Source organism: Colius striatus, chromosome 13 (assembly GCF_028858725.1).
Source record: "Colius striatus isolate bColStr4 chromosome 13, bColStr4.1.hap1, whole genome shotgun sequence".
Taxonomy (NCBI): Eukaryota; Metazoa; Chordata; class Aves; order Coliiformes; family Coliidae; genus Colius; species Colius striatus.
In genome coordinates, this window is record NC_084771.1 from 13,049,625 (window position 1) to 13,063,179 (window position 13,555).

The 13,555-nt window shown below is 46.2% G+C and overlaps 1 protein-coding gene across 8 annotated transcripts in view; it reads right to left on the minus strand.

Annotated features, from left to right (window-relative positions):
* MBNL3 (muscleblind like splicing regulator 3) overlaps positions 1–13,555 on the minus strand; it is a 91,657-nt gene that overhangs the window by 74,252 nt on the left and 3,850 nt on the right. Inside the window, exon 1 of one of the 8 annotated variants that reach the window (XM_062006943.1) lies at positions 8,439–8,457. The exons of the other annotated variants lie outside the window; for them this stretch is intronic. The gene's annotated coding sequence lies outside the window, so the exon portion shown is untranslated. Of the gene's footprint in view, positions 1–8,438; positions 8,458–13,555 lie in introns of those variants that run through there. 8 annotated transcript variants of the gene reach the window in all.

Sequence of the window (13,555 nt, forward strand, 5' to 3'; positions counted from 1 at the left end):
ACACAGTCACTGGCCCTCTCCTGACAGAAAGGCCTTGGAGACCTTGCTCTGCCAAAACTCTTGAGTTGGCTTTGCTCTTGAAAAGGGGAATTTACAGGGCTGATCTCTCCAGTGGCAGAGGAAGTGAAAGAAAAACTGTTGAAAAACAGCAATACTGAGTAAATAGCAAGGTTTAGTGAGCAACACCACCAGTAGAGATGTGCAGGCATAGACCTGGCCCTGGGTAGTGGCACAGGGATTGGCCTGGCCCCAGGGCATGGGGAGTGGAGACTCCAGCCAGCTCGCCATCCATCTGTCCCACCTCTATCTCAGCTGAAGGAGGACCAGGCTCTGATGCAGGGAGCCACCGTGTACAGTCTCTGTTGCAACTCCTGCCCACGCTGAGCAGCAGGTGAGCTGGGCTTTGGCTGTCCACAAGCACTGGGGCATGAAATGCCTATCTATCAGGGAAAGCAAAGCTTTACCGGCTCAGTATCTCCCAGCATTTAGCCAGCCCGCAGGTTTGGGTTCCTCTGCTTGCCTCACACTTCTCTGATCCCTAAGTCTAGCAGATCTCTTATTAGCAGACACAAACCACATGGATTAATTAAGGAAGACACCCATCACACTGCCTTTATCACCATCCACTGCCAGCTCTCAAAGGTGGCTGCTATAAGGCACTCCTTATAGCTCCAGTTTTGCCAAGAGGACAGCACCAGATTTCCTTCTCTAGGCCATGGGAAGCAGAACTAGAAGTGCTTAAGGAGAGCCAGGTGCTCCTCTTACCCTGTCTGCAATGCATTTGTGTTTCTGTGTTGCAACAGGAGATGGAAGACGATAGCGTCCCTGGCGCCACAGAAAAGAGGAATATTTGTCCCTGAATAATTTCTCTAGCATATTAAGCACAAGTCATTCTTATGCAAAGGCTGCCCTGTACAGCTGCCAAGGTCAGTAAGACCTTGCTTTATTTGCTGCATTAAGGGCTGGCTGAGCAAGTTTTACCTTGTACATATTTTTTCCATGCATTCTCTCGTCTTAAGATTTCCCTGCTGCTAGTGCCTATGCATCTTGCTCTCTGTTCAGTAAGTCATGCTACCTTCTCTGGCTGTTGACAATGACTATCCTATATCCAGTCCTCCAGAACAGCCAAAATTCCAGCAAACCGACTCTTACACTATGTTTAATTCAAAAGATGCCAAGGACAATATTGAATAACAATTTTCAAGGAAAACATGCTACACAGCTTTTGCTAACAACATCAATATGTTTCTGTTTTCAGGGGGTCTTGAACCACCATCACCTCACACAGCCATCACTGTTCACACTCTAGTATCTACATACAGATGATTTTTTTGTGCAAGGATTGCATCTAACCAAATGGCGCTGCCTGCACACACATGCTCTGGATTACAACACCAGCAGTGCAGGTTTCAGGAAACAGCCAAGTACTGAACAGCCTGGATTCTAAATAGATGACAGGGTCTGGAAATAAGGCCTTCTGCTTTCTAAACTGCAGACACATTCTTACAAGCTACAACCAATGGTTATACCTAGACTAAGGACTATCCCTCTCCCCATTTTACTCAATCCTTTAGTCACGTTGCAGGAGCACGAGTCAAATCTAGATATTTGCACAACGGAAGAAAAGAAATCATTCTGAAGCTGTGCAAAATCATGAGACTGCAAAGAACTCCAATGTCAAGAAACTGCTTGAGTAACAGCAGTTCCTTTGCAGAAGAACCGAGTTAAGTGACCTACCTGAGGTTAGTGGTCAGACAGGAAAACCTCACAACAGCCTGCACTGCTCATGCTGCCTTGCCCCTGCCTCTAAACTCAAATCAATGGAGAGATGGCAAGCAAAAACATCCAACACCTCCCCTCGTCTTCCAGGAGCAGTGCAGCAGAGTCCTTCAGTGACAGCAGTTGTTCTTTCTTGATGGTTTATTTCAAACAACACCTCACCACACCTGACCCATCACAGCAGCATTCAGCACTGAACTCTGGCTCACCAGGGTCTGATGCAAACAAGGTTCTAGCCAACAAGATCTGGTCTGGTGGAACAGCAGGCCATGACTCCAGACAAGGGCTCACACATCCTTCTTTCATCCCACAAACTGAGCAGCGTCAGCCATCTCACTGTGCCCCTCTGACACTGCTTGAACCTCACTCACAAGTTACAGTTATTAACACTAATGTCACATCACTCTGAGTATTTTCCCTAAGGACTAAAAGTTTCTCAGGGTAGAAACCCTCTTCTGCTGCAGACTCTGACCTTGGTAGGACCCCACAGCCATTGCTGCAACACAAACCATCATTCAAGCCTAATACACATTCTGGTGCCAGAAGTCACTCAACTGGAGACAAGCAGCATCACAATGGGGCTGCCAAGAGGGGTTAAGAAGCACTGCAAAAGAAAAGGGATGCAAACAAGGACCTCAGGCTCTGAGCAAGCACACTCTGCCATACATGCAGCTCAAAAGGCATCTCTTGTGAGCAATAATTGTCTGGCTGAACTTACTGCTTTTGTTAACTGAGAATGGCTACATGATGGAGTGGGCTAATTAACTGCATTTTACTTTTGGGGACAGGGGTTTAAATCCTGGCTCTCGCAACAGCTCAAAATGAATTTAGAGACTACAACAAGAACCAAGATAACTTACTTTCTACAAAATCACCAAATAATTGCCAGTCTCAAGACAAAGAGGCCCAAAACTCTATATGCAAGGGCACTAGTGTTTATGCCATTATTTCCCTGAGTATAAAAGTTATTAATGGATTGATGTGAGCAATCATCACAGCTATCAGTGCTTCTTAGCTAGACTGAGCACCTGAATGTGAAGAACCTCATCATGCAAACACAGTGTGTGCTTTATGATGCAGTGCCATTCAAGTTGCAGGTCCTATAGGGATGGAAACTGTGCCTGGCAGGATTGAAAATGAAATTTCCACAAGGATTTATGTATCCCTTAAATTTAGAAGGCCAAAGCACAGCCCTGGTGTAACTCTACTTACTTCACCGGAAAACCATCAGGGCTGGTCGTGGTCCAAGGGAGCTGAGGGTAATTTCCCCACTTCCTCACAGCTGAGGGCCGCCCAGCAGAGCTGGTAGGGAAGTGAGTACTTTCCCCATAAAGTAATTCTCTATTTTTATCTTGCTAAGAAAGTTTTTTTCATCTAGAAACTAAAACTCCTGCTTGAAGGAGAAGCCAAGCACCCTTTTCCTTCCAGATTTTTATCACAGAAGTTTCATCTAATCAAGTATGCCATTTTTCCACCAAAAACTCAGCTCATGGTAAAATCAGAACAGCAGACGAGCCTCTGAAGGTCTCCAAGCAAGAAGTACAGAGAAACTGCGTTCCTAACGATGGCAGTAGCATGCTCCTTCATACTTCCCATAGCAGACTTCAGAGAGTCCTCATTTATAGACCCTTCCTCAGATTCCTTAAGTTTCTACTCCTCCTCACTTATAGACCCAAATCTCTATCCTCACTACTTCATTCAAGCATGATTTGGACTTTGAGTTGAGCGATGAATGAGGAGATGATTGCAAGCCAGGGGTTAAAAGTGCCGGTGCCCACTTATCCCTTGTGCAGGCATCTGTGAGCAGAGGCTTTCAAAATCAGCAAACAGCTTCAAAACAGTTTCAGCAAGTCCACAGTGCCCAAAACAAGATAATTGCTTCATTTCTCTGCAAGGCATATAAGGAGTGCTCTTTCATTTTTCAGTGTGCACGCTGAGTGCAGCAATCCCCCGTGTACCCCACACTGCAATAAACTGATGTTGGCTTTCTAAACTATAAAACCTGGTTTGCAGAATGCTTTCCTATTACAGATGTCAGTAACACTGTTTGCAGTGTCACCTCACCCCTCCTTGTGCCTCATGTCACTCATCCCAAACAATGGAGATCCTCAGTGTCAACGCACTTTTGAGAGCTCAATATATAAGTTAAGCAACAGGCAGTGACCGTGAACCACAGTTTTGGACACAATGTGCTGCTTTACTAAAGCACTGGGATTATCGCTTCTGAAGAGCCCTCACCCTCCTCTTCCCTCCTCTCTCCAGCATCCTCAGCTGCCAGCACAACTGAAGGTGGGCAGGAAGATGCAACAGAGGTCAAAAAGGACACAGAAACATTTTCTGAAGCAGTCTCCAGCACACAATACTCAGCAACACAGCACAGCTCAGCAATACAGCACCTTTCATCTTTAGCAAGCAAGAGACCTGGACACTTAACCCTGTAACACAAAAAAGCAAGGGGTGGGGTGTTGTCTTCATAGTAGGTTTTTACAGCAAGCCACAGGCTTGTGTGGATGGCTTCCCTGGAACAGCAGGAGAGCTTAAGTCAGATTTCCATCCAAGAAGTCAGACTCAGGGGGAAGGGACTGCTCAGAAGACGTCCGTGAACTGGGGAAGTAGGAAGCAGCAGCCACAGTGCTCTGAGTGCTAATGAAGAACCCAGGGTCCATGTTCTCCCTGACAGGGTGAAATTCCCAAGGCCAAACCAAATTGTGCAAGTAAGGGCCATGCATCTCCCCCCGCCGTTATCTTTAAATCCTCTTTGCTCTGCAGAGCTATTCTCTGCACCCTCCTTCCCTTTTAATCAGGCCTGACCTACAGATGTCAGACTCATTTCAGCTAAATCAACACAACTGCCACATCTAGGATGCTGTTACAGGAAAAACCTTACTTACACTTTTGGCTGGATTCCAGAGTCTACTTCTTGGTCTAGACCTGACCCCGTTCCTCTTCTGCAAGCTTAATCCTTTACCTTAAGGGCACAGCAAACACACAGGGACTCCAACACAGGCCTGTCTACGCTGTCTCCCCTTCACCCTGCAGATCCAAGAGATTCTTTTGATAATGCTGCACAAACACTTATCGGTGGGATGCTCCCTCAGAACTACATGTTGTTCAAAAACACATGTATATCCAAGAGCCAGAAAGCAAACACAAAATGAGCTTTATGTTCTGCAAGGTAAACTCCAACTCCAGAGTTTACCCCACAGCATATGAACCTTTAATCAAAAGTCCCTGAGGTTAGATGCAGTCTTGACCTCTCACTGAAACCACAGCCATGTCTGATACATTCAGCTTCATCTAAAGGCTAGAATAAAATAGTTTGGGTTGGAAAGGACCTTAAAAACCCTCTCAGTCCCAAACCCCCTGCCATGGGCTTGCACTAAGACCAGGTTGCTCAAAGCCCCATCCAACCTGGCCTTGAAAACTCACTCATCCTGCAGGAGAAACCCAAAACATCAACACAGAACATTAACTGAAGACGAAGGACTTTGACCAGCTGCCATATCACGTTTCAGAACCCAGTGACTTGCTGCCATGGTCTTGTCAAAGCAAGACCAAGCTTAAGGGCTCTTCCAGTACATCACATTTGGCACGTTCCTTGCTGTCATCACCCCACGTGACCAGCAAGCAGGACTCATAGGCTTGAGGTGGATGGAAAACAGCTTGTCCTGTCTTGCCCAAACTCATCACATAACCAGGGTATTGAGATTGAATGAGACCTGGCTCATGCACTCTACCTCGTGACCCAGAAACCTCAACCTCGTCACATATCAATAGCAGCAGTGGAAATATCAACTTGTGAATGAGATATTAGCAACTACTCTGTTCTTGGCTTATTCCAAAAAGGCAGATAGCTGTGGATTCAAGCTTCAGCCAACAGCACAGGTGTTTCTTGGCTTTCAAAGGCATTTGCACAGTGTTTTCAAGTATTTGTGGGAGACATTCAAAACCCCAATTACTTGCATCTGACATGATGCTGAAGCAATACTCCCTGGTTCACGGGAGCTGTAAAAACAAAACCTCATCAAGGCCAAGAGGAGCCTCTGGATCAAATTCTCTGAGCTTCAATACAGTCCTTGAATGTGTGCTGCAAGAAATCCTCGATACAGACACACCTTTGATATCACGGGGAAGGGAGGGGGGGGGGGGAAGAGATTAAAACCATGACAAAAGACAGATCCTCAGGTAACAGAAAAATCAGAGACGCTCCCTCAGTTTACACTACCAAGGATTTGAGCAAAAGGTGCTTCTAAAGTCCTTTTATGAGATATTTTAATCTGCCTTTGTCTGAATACAAGCCAGGCAGTGCTTTTCAGAGAAATTATTTATTCAGTTTTACAGGGACTAACCTGACTTTCCAGACTGCTTCAAAAGAAAACCTGAAGCATTTCTTTACAAAAGACAAAGAGCATTAGGCTTCTTCTCCCCTTCTTTGTTTTTTTAACTTTCTTTTTTCCTCCATCCCTCACCTGAAACATCTCTACCTCTCATCTAATAAATAAACAAACTATGTATCTTTCCACCAAAAATAATTGCTCTTCCCTTCACCTCTGTGCAAGAAATGTGCTGACAGCTTTTTCTTTTCCTTCTGCTGAAGTCACCCAAAGTAGAATAAATGCCTTTATTTAAAAAAAAAAAGAAATTGATCTTTCAGTTCAGCCAGCCACTTGAAAACACAGCTAGCCTTACATCACTGGCTGCAGTCTTACAACCTGGAACAAACCAAGCACGAAGCTGAAAGTGTGGGATTACCACTGACTTGGCAGTAGTGGGGCATTCTGTGAGAATCAGCCAAGGTCAAAAGCAAATTACAGGGGCAGTGAAAGTGACCAAACTGTTGCATGAACCGCCTCAATGTTACTTCAAAGGTTAAAGAACAGAAAGTAGCAGCACACAGCTTACTTTAAATACAAACAACAAAAAAAAGGCTGCAATCCAAGTCCATCAAATGAAGGACTAGTTCTAAAAGGCATGGACTCACTGGGACATGCCTCTGGCACCTGGAGGAGGTGTCTCCCCCAGGGGAGGTGTCCTGGGGATGGGGAGCTCAGGTAGCACACACCTATCTTCACTGAGACGCCTACTACGTGCCTGCCGCAGGGGAAGCAGTGTCACACACAGCCTGTCTGGTTTAAGGCCACGTTTAAGGCCCTTACAACCACATTTCATCATGAGTAAACTCTAATTCCGGGAGCTGAAGAGCGGATGTAGGTTTTCTTGTGTGGAGATGCCCTCTACTCAACCCAGCCTAAGACCTTCACTTACGCGAGGCTGTGATTAGGGGATTCAGGTCATGAGCAAGCACACCTCACACCTTAATTCTCTCTCTCTCTCTGGTTTCGCTTGTCTGAATCTTCAGGATGAGCAACGTCACATTTGTGCAGAAACCTAAGCAAACTCACACACACCTGCTCTCTCCCTCAGAACAGGGAGATGCATGAAGTTGATCATGAGAGCCTCCCGCTCAAGGGTGCTGGATGCAGCTGCTGTACCACAGCACTCTTTCCCCACTTAAAGGCTCAGAACTACAGTCCTAAAGCCAGTCTCACCTTTTCATCTCCACAGTCCAGCAATACAGTTGTATTTGCATCCCCCCTCTGAAACAAGTCCATTCAAAAACACAGCAGCCTGCACCACTTCTCACTCTCTGAGCTAGCAGGTTTCTTCCCAAGATCACCCTGCTGAAAACCACTGGCAATGTGCAGGTTTTAAGGCTATCCTAAAAACACCCCCATACACAAGATTGCAGCCCTAGTTCCACCCTCTTGCAAGCATCACGTGGGATTAGACCTTTGCTAAGGGATCTGGGACTGCAGTAACATGATCCCAGCATTGCTATTTATTTGTGGCAGCTTTCACTACCTGCAGATGCTGTCCAAAACTACAGAAGAAAAAAAATCTGTGCGCTTGGGAGCTCATAATCTAAAGGCAGAGGTCAGGAGAAACACTCTGTCCTTATAAATGCAGTTCTATGGAGGAGAGAGGAAAAAAGAAAGTCAAGTCTTGTACATTTCTCAGAAGCAGATTATGGCTAATAATACAGAGATTACTGACATTAAATGAATTTAAATTCATTCTTCTGTCATTCAGAATATTAAGGTTTTTACCTTCCTCTCAGTACCCCTCCCATGAGCAGTCAGCTTCGCTTTCTGCCTATCACAAAGATGTTAAACTTGGGCTACAATCACCATAATGGACTTCTCGCCCCCAGCAGTTTTGTTGTACTGGGCGTCTTAAAAACCCAAAGCTTTTGTAGTGTTAATGCAACAAGCAGCCTATCTTCTCCTTTTTTTTTTGGTAACTGCTGCATAACCCCACAAACAAGTTTTGCAGTCCTAATGGCTTTTTTCTTTTGCCTATCAACAGGCATGGGGAAAGGCTCACCAGCACAGCAGCAGTGTCACTGCTGCAGGAGTGATTGCTGCTCAGCCCGGCAGCACTCACCAGCCCAGTCACACCACAGCAGCGATGCACGTCACAGGCAAAGGGGACCAGCAAAAAGTCTCTGCCACTCGTTCAGTTTGCTGAACGTTCAGGTTGCTCCTTGCAAATGTTCAGACTCCAGCTGAAGACAGTGCTTTGTGCCACCCCTCTAGGAATGAAATGTTTTTAAAACCAGTACCAGCAAGCTCAAGATGACATAGAGTAACAGGAGTTACCTGTGCAGCTGCTCTCCTGCAGGTCTGGGCATCCTCCAGCTCCCGTTTCACCACCACTTCCAGCTGACCCAAGCACAGACTGCATCGACCTGCTCCCGTGGGGCCCAGGCCTCATTCCTGTCCTCTCCCTCAGCCAGGACAAGCACTCATGAGACTGAGCACAAGGCAGAGGAATGAAGACAGAAGCAGAGGAAACAGACTGCACCTTTCAGTGCCAAAACCCATCTGAAGGGCATGAAACGGCAGGCTCAGCTCCTCGTGGCACTTGTAGAGGTCAAGGACACTCAGCAGAGCTTGAGCAGCCAATGGTTCTGCCTCAGCAATAACTTTCTCTCAAGAGGCTTCCACAATTCCCCCAAATACACAGCTTTCCCTACAAGTTTGCTTTTCTCCTTGTGTGCACTGAAAGTCATATATGATAGCAACACACAGCAGGAAGTAGGTGCAGACCCTGTGATGGGTGAATCCCGCTGCATTGTGCAGCCAAGCACTGCTCCCATCCAGATGTCACCAGGTTCAGCATCCCCCAGGTTGGCTGAGCAGGTGGAGATGCGGCAAGACCTGGGAGAAACTGTTTCTCGTGTAAGCTGGCATACAAAATGGTGTGTTTGCCCAACTAAGGGCACCTAGGACACACTCTACAGCTGGGCTGAATTTACAAATCCTGGTTTCTGTAGAGGAGTAAGATGGTGGCACTGCACAGAAAAGAAATAAATCTGACACACCAGAAACAAATCTGTACCTTATGAATGGGTCTCAGGAAGACCCTCAGAAAGATAACATCCCACCTAACATAAGACATAGAATGAACTTGCCTTTCAGCAGCAGCATCCTCATTCCAACCTTGGTATCAGAGCATCTGCAACTGAATGTATCGTACCACAACAGTCAACTCAGCTGGTCTCTCCCTTCAGCAAGGCTGATACAGGCTCACGCAGAATATGCCCTGCACGTCCTACTCATCTCCTCAGTCTCAGAAAAAAACATGGATCACAGCTATTCAACCAACTCCTCTGAAGAGCCTGGAAATCATAGTGCAGGAGGTCAGTCAGAGGTGACAGTCATCCAAGCCAGTCTGCCCTGGGCAGACTGGTCCAAGGGGATGTGCAGAGTGAGCTGAGGAAGACCTGCCTTCTGAGCAAAGTGCTGGAAGCTGCTTGTATCCAGAAGTAGTAGAGAAAGTGTCACCTCACTGCAGATATGCAGGAGGGAAGGGTCTTGCTGCCCTTCTTGCAGGAAAACAGCCCATTCTGGTCTGCCTCATGATCTGCTGCATTATTTCATTAAGCATCGTATGAAAGGTGCTGCTGCATTAGCCAGACCACGCCTGGGTGCTCGGAGCAAGCACAACTGACATTAGCTCCTTACTAAGGTACTGCTTCAACAACCAGTCCATCAACCCACACACATCCCTCCCAGCATTACAGCCCTTCATAGCATCACCACCCCCCTGCACTCCCAGGACCTTCCACGAAAAGGTCACCAAATGCTTCACAAACACTCACTGGAATTAATACCCAGGATCCCAATTAATTCCTGCAGCATTATCCCCTGGTGCCCACAGAGTACAGAAGTCGGCTGAGGCATCTTCATGTCCTCATGAGCCTGCCAAGAAGCTGGCCATGGCAGCCAGACCTGCCAGCTCCATGCCTCTGCCCAGCTCCCTGCCCTCTGCAATCTATTTCAAAGGCTTTCCCCAAAATAAAACAAAAGAAAAAGCACCCCACAAGTTTCTGTTTCCCTTGAAAAGCAGGTTTGTGTAACAAAACAAAGGTACTAATAAAGGTTTCACCATTCAAATTAAAAGTCAAAAGCAGCAGCAGTGTCTCTGAAATGTAAAAAACACATTGTGCACAGTGTGAGATCGGTTGCTGTCTTGCAGAATGAAGCCAAACATCTTAATATGGAAAAACACCCCTAACTTTTGACCCAAACAGATTGGGAACAGGAAGTAAAAACAAATTACCCAGCTGCGGCCTCCCCGCCTCAGCAGCGGCAGCGAAGCCAGCGTTTCCTGCCCACGCTCACCCTCCACGGCCACCCGGGTCTGCACGTCATTTGCCCGGGAGCCAATCCCACCTAAACCAGTCAGAGTTTGTTATTAAAGCTCTTACAGGCAAGATCAGGCCTTTATTGAAGGGAAATAAACTGAGGAGAGCTAGGGAAACTGGGACTGCAGGAATAACTCCAAACGCTGCACCCGTTCGCCAGGCTCCCGGTGAGGGGATTCCCCTTCTTTCCATGGCTCTCTCGATCTTCACCAGACAAACTCCTGGCTCAGGACAGGCATATTTCAGGAGTTAATTTTGGGTTTACTGCATCATCACCAGCAAACCCTGAGAAATTAAGTCAAGCCTCAATTGGCTCAAAACATAATTGCGTTTCTTTTAAATAACAGCTTTGTGTTACTTCAGTTTTCATTGGTGGGGGTTTTTTTGAGCTCGTGCATATTACATCCTAATTATATTTTCAAGCTTTCATTTGCAGCTACAGGAATAACCCAGAAAGTCGTACAGATGAGTTAATTTTCAAATCATCACTTGAGTAAGGTGGAGCTTTAAAAAACCAAAAGTGACAGATGGACCAAGACAAACGAAACACACGAAACTGACGGTCCAGCATCTCTTTTATTAAAGCTAGCAACTCAATGCCAAAGAGAATGGCTTTAAGAGCCTAGCAGAGCAAACTGCTTCAGAGAAATCTTGTAAGCATCATTTTTACTAGCTCCCTCAGATTTTTCCTACAAGACTTTAAAAGACTACATGCCAGGTGTAGAATAATTCAAAAAGCAGATTTTTGACTTGCATGATTTCTCTTTCTTTTTAAAAAAAATATAATAGCAAGCAGCAAATTACAGCCATTAGCACGACACTGCTTTCACAGCAGATTTATGCCAGCATCACCGGAAGAGGAATTTCACCCAACAACACTTCTGGGTAATACAGACATCTGCAGAACCAAGGGGGAAAAAAAAAAGCACATAAACATGCACAGCCACACATTTTGTGCATTACCATCCAAGACGTTTACAAGGATGGGCGTTTTGTGCCTGTCTGTTCTGCAAGAAAGTGCTCTGAGCCTGCTCAAGAGTACGTTCTCTCAACACAGTGACTTCCAGTCCTACCTCATACTCTTTTTAATCCTTCACCTTCACGCTGCTTTGGCAGAAGGGTTGTGTTGAGAGGAAGGAAACTCCCCCCCGCATCCCTGTTACAGTGCTACGTGAAACCCTCCCTCTGCCCCAGCAACCTCCCAACAAATAAAAAGCAAATCCAAGTTTATCATGCCAAGGAAAGAACAGTAAGTGGGAGTCCAAAAAGGCAGTCAGAAGTACCGCCAAATAATCAGAGCTCTTTCTCAAAAAAAGGCCCTCCCTTAGGCCGCTTGCCAGTCAAACCCGATCACGAGGCTGTTTTCCGAGGGTGAATAGAGTTCTTATTGACACAGCTTATGTCTGCAGCATGCAGCCCTCCGCAAGGCTTTCAAGAGCAGATCGGATTACACAGACACATTCTCTCTGATTTTATGCATTCAGAAGCCCTCAGACATAAAATACCCAGCTCTGAAGGCCACCGGTTTTTTCAGCTCTCTATCAGGCTGCTTGCTTTTACAAACAACCAAGCAGGCAAACACCCTTGCTGAGCTGGGCCACATACTTTGGAGGCCAAGCTGGAGATTTGCTCCATGTGAGTAACACAAGACTACTCATTCCCATGGTGAGTGCTCAGCATCGGGACAGCAGAAGGGAAAAACAATATCTGCTGACACCATTTAAACTGTGGGAAGATAACATCGCTCTGGGTAGACAATCCTGCCTAGAAGATGGCTTGTAAAAAGGTGAGGATACACCCCTTCTTTAAAGTAACAACAGACACTGCCATAGCTCAGCAGGCAAGAGGTGCCCAACTGCAAAAGCATGGCAAGCACAAAATAGGTAAACCCTCTATCCAGGAGCTGCAATTTACACACAGAGAGGAACCTACAGAAAACAAAAGAGGATCCATTCACACCACTTCACTATTTAGGAAGCACAAGGAGAAACTCCACGCCAGCAACAGCCACCTGTACAAAGTCTGGGGTATCTGATGCTGCATTAAAGGTGAATAGAGAGCTACAAAATGTTTTGTTATTATAAATGCTGAGGCTTAAAGACTGCATCAGCAAGAGAAACAAGTCTGTGCTTAAACCATACGACAAATTAGGACCTGAGCATTGCCTTAGAGAAGGATGCATGCATTGCCCAGAGGTCTGCAATACACCAGTTTAAAAGAAACTTGCAAAACAGTCTAACAAGCAAACCAGTGCATTACACATGAGTAACTGGTTCCCTGTCACCTCAAAGGGAACAACTCATGCACCAGTCCGTCCACACTGAATTGACACTTCTCACTGAAATATTACACATGGCAAACACAGCAAATCAAGCAAGCCTGAGCTTCTGAGCTTTTAAGGGATTTTAAGAGCAAACACACATTGTTAAATAAAGACTTTCTTTTCCTCTCCACTTCCAGGCTGTGACCACTCCCCAACTAAGTGTTTCTATCATGCTGCAAAAGATTTTTCTCACATTTTTCCTGCTGTGTGCTCAGAGGCTGGACTTGGGTAACCCAAACGTGGGGTGCCATGTCTGTCTGTGGTGGCAGCTCTTTTTTGGCTGGATATTTAGCTTACACTCTGTTTTCAGAGCACAGCAAGAGAGCCACAGCTCCTATGGCTACCTTTGGAAACCGAGATCTAAGCAAACCCTGCTTTGCAGTGCACATCCTCTCTCCCTCTCAATAAGCAGACTCGTGTTTCTAGTACTCAGTTTCCACACGTGACTTCTAGTATGTTCGTGGTCAGAAAAGCCTGCTCCTATGAAGGCTGTGTACTCTTTCCCAACACGTCTGAGTCATACAATGGTTTGCTCCACTGACAAAGCTAAGCTTCCTCCGCTGGCATGGCAGGGGTGTCCTGCTGCAGGCATCAGTCACCAAACCTTGACTGCAGATTCATCATCATCACCTGTGCCTCCATGAGCCACAAAGAAAATCTCCATTTGCTTTCAGGCTCCTGACTAAGCTGCAGGCACCAGTGACTAGGAAAGCCATGGTTTTCCTTCTGCATGAAGATACATC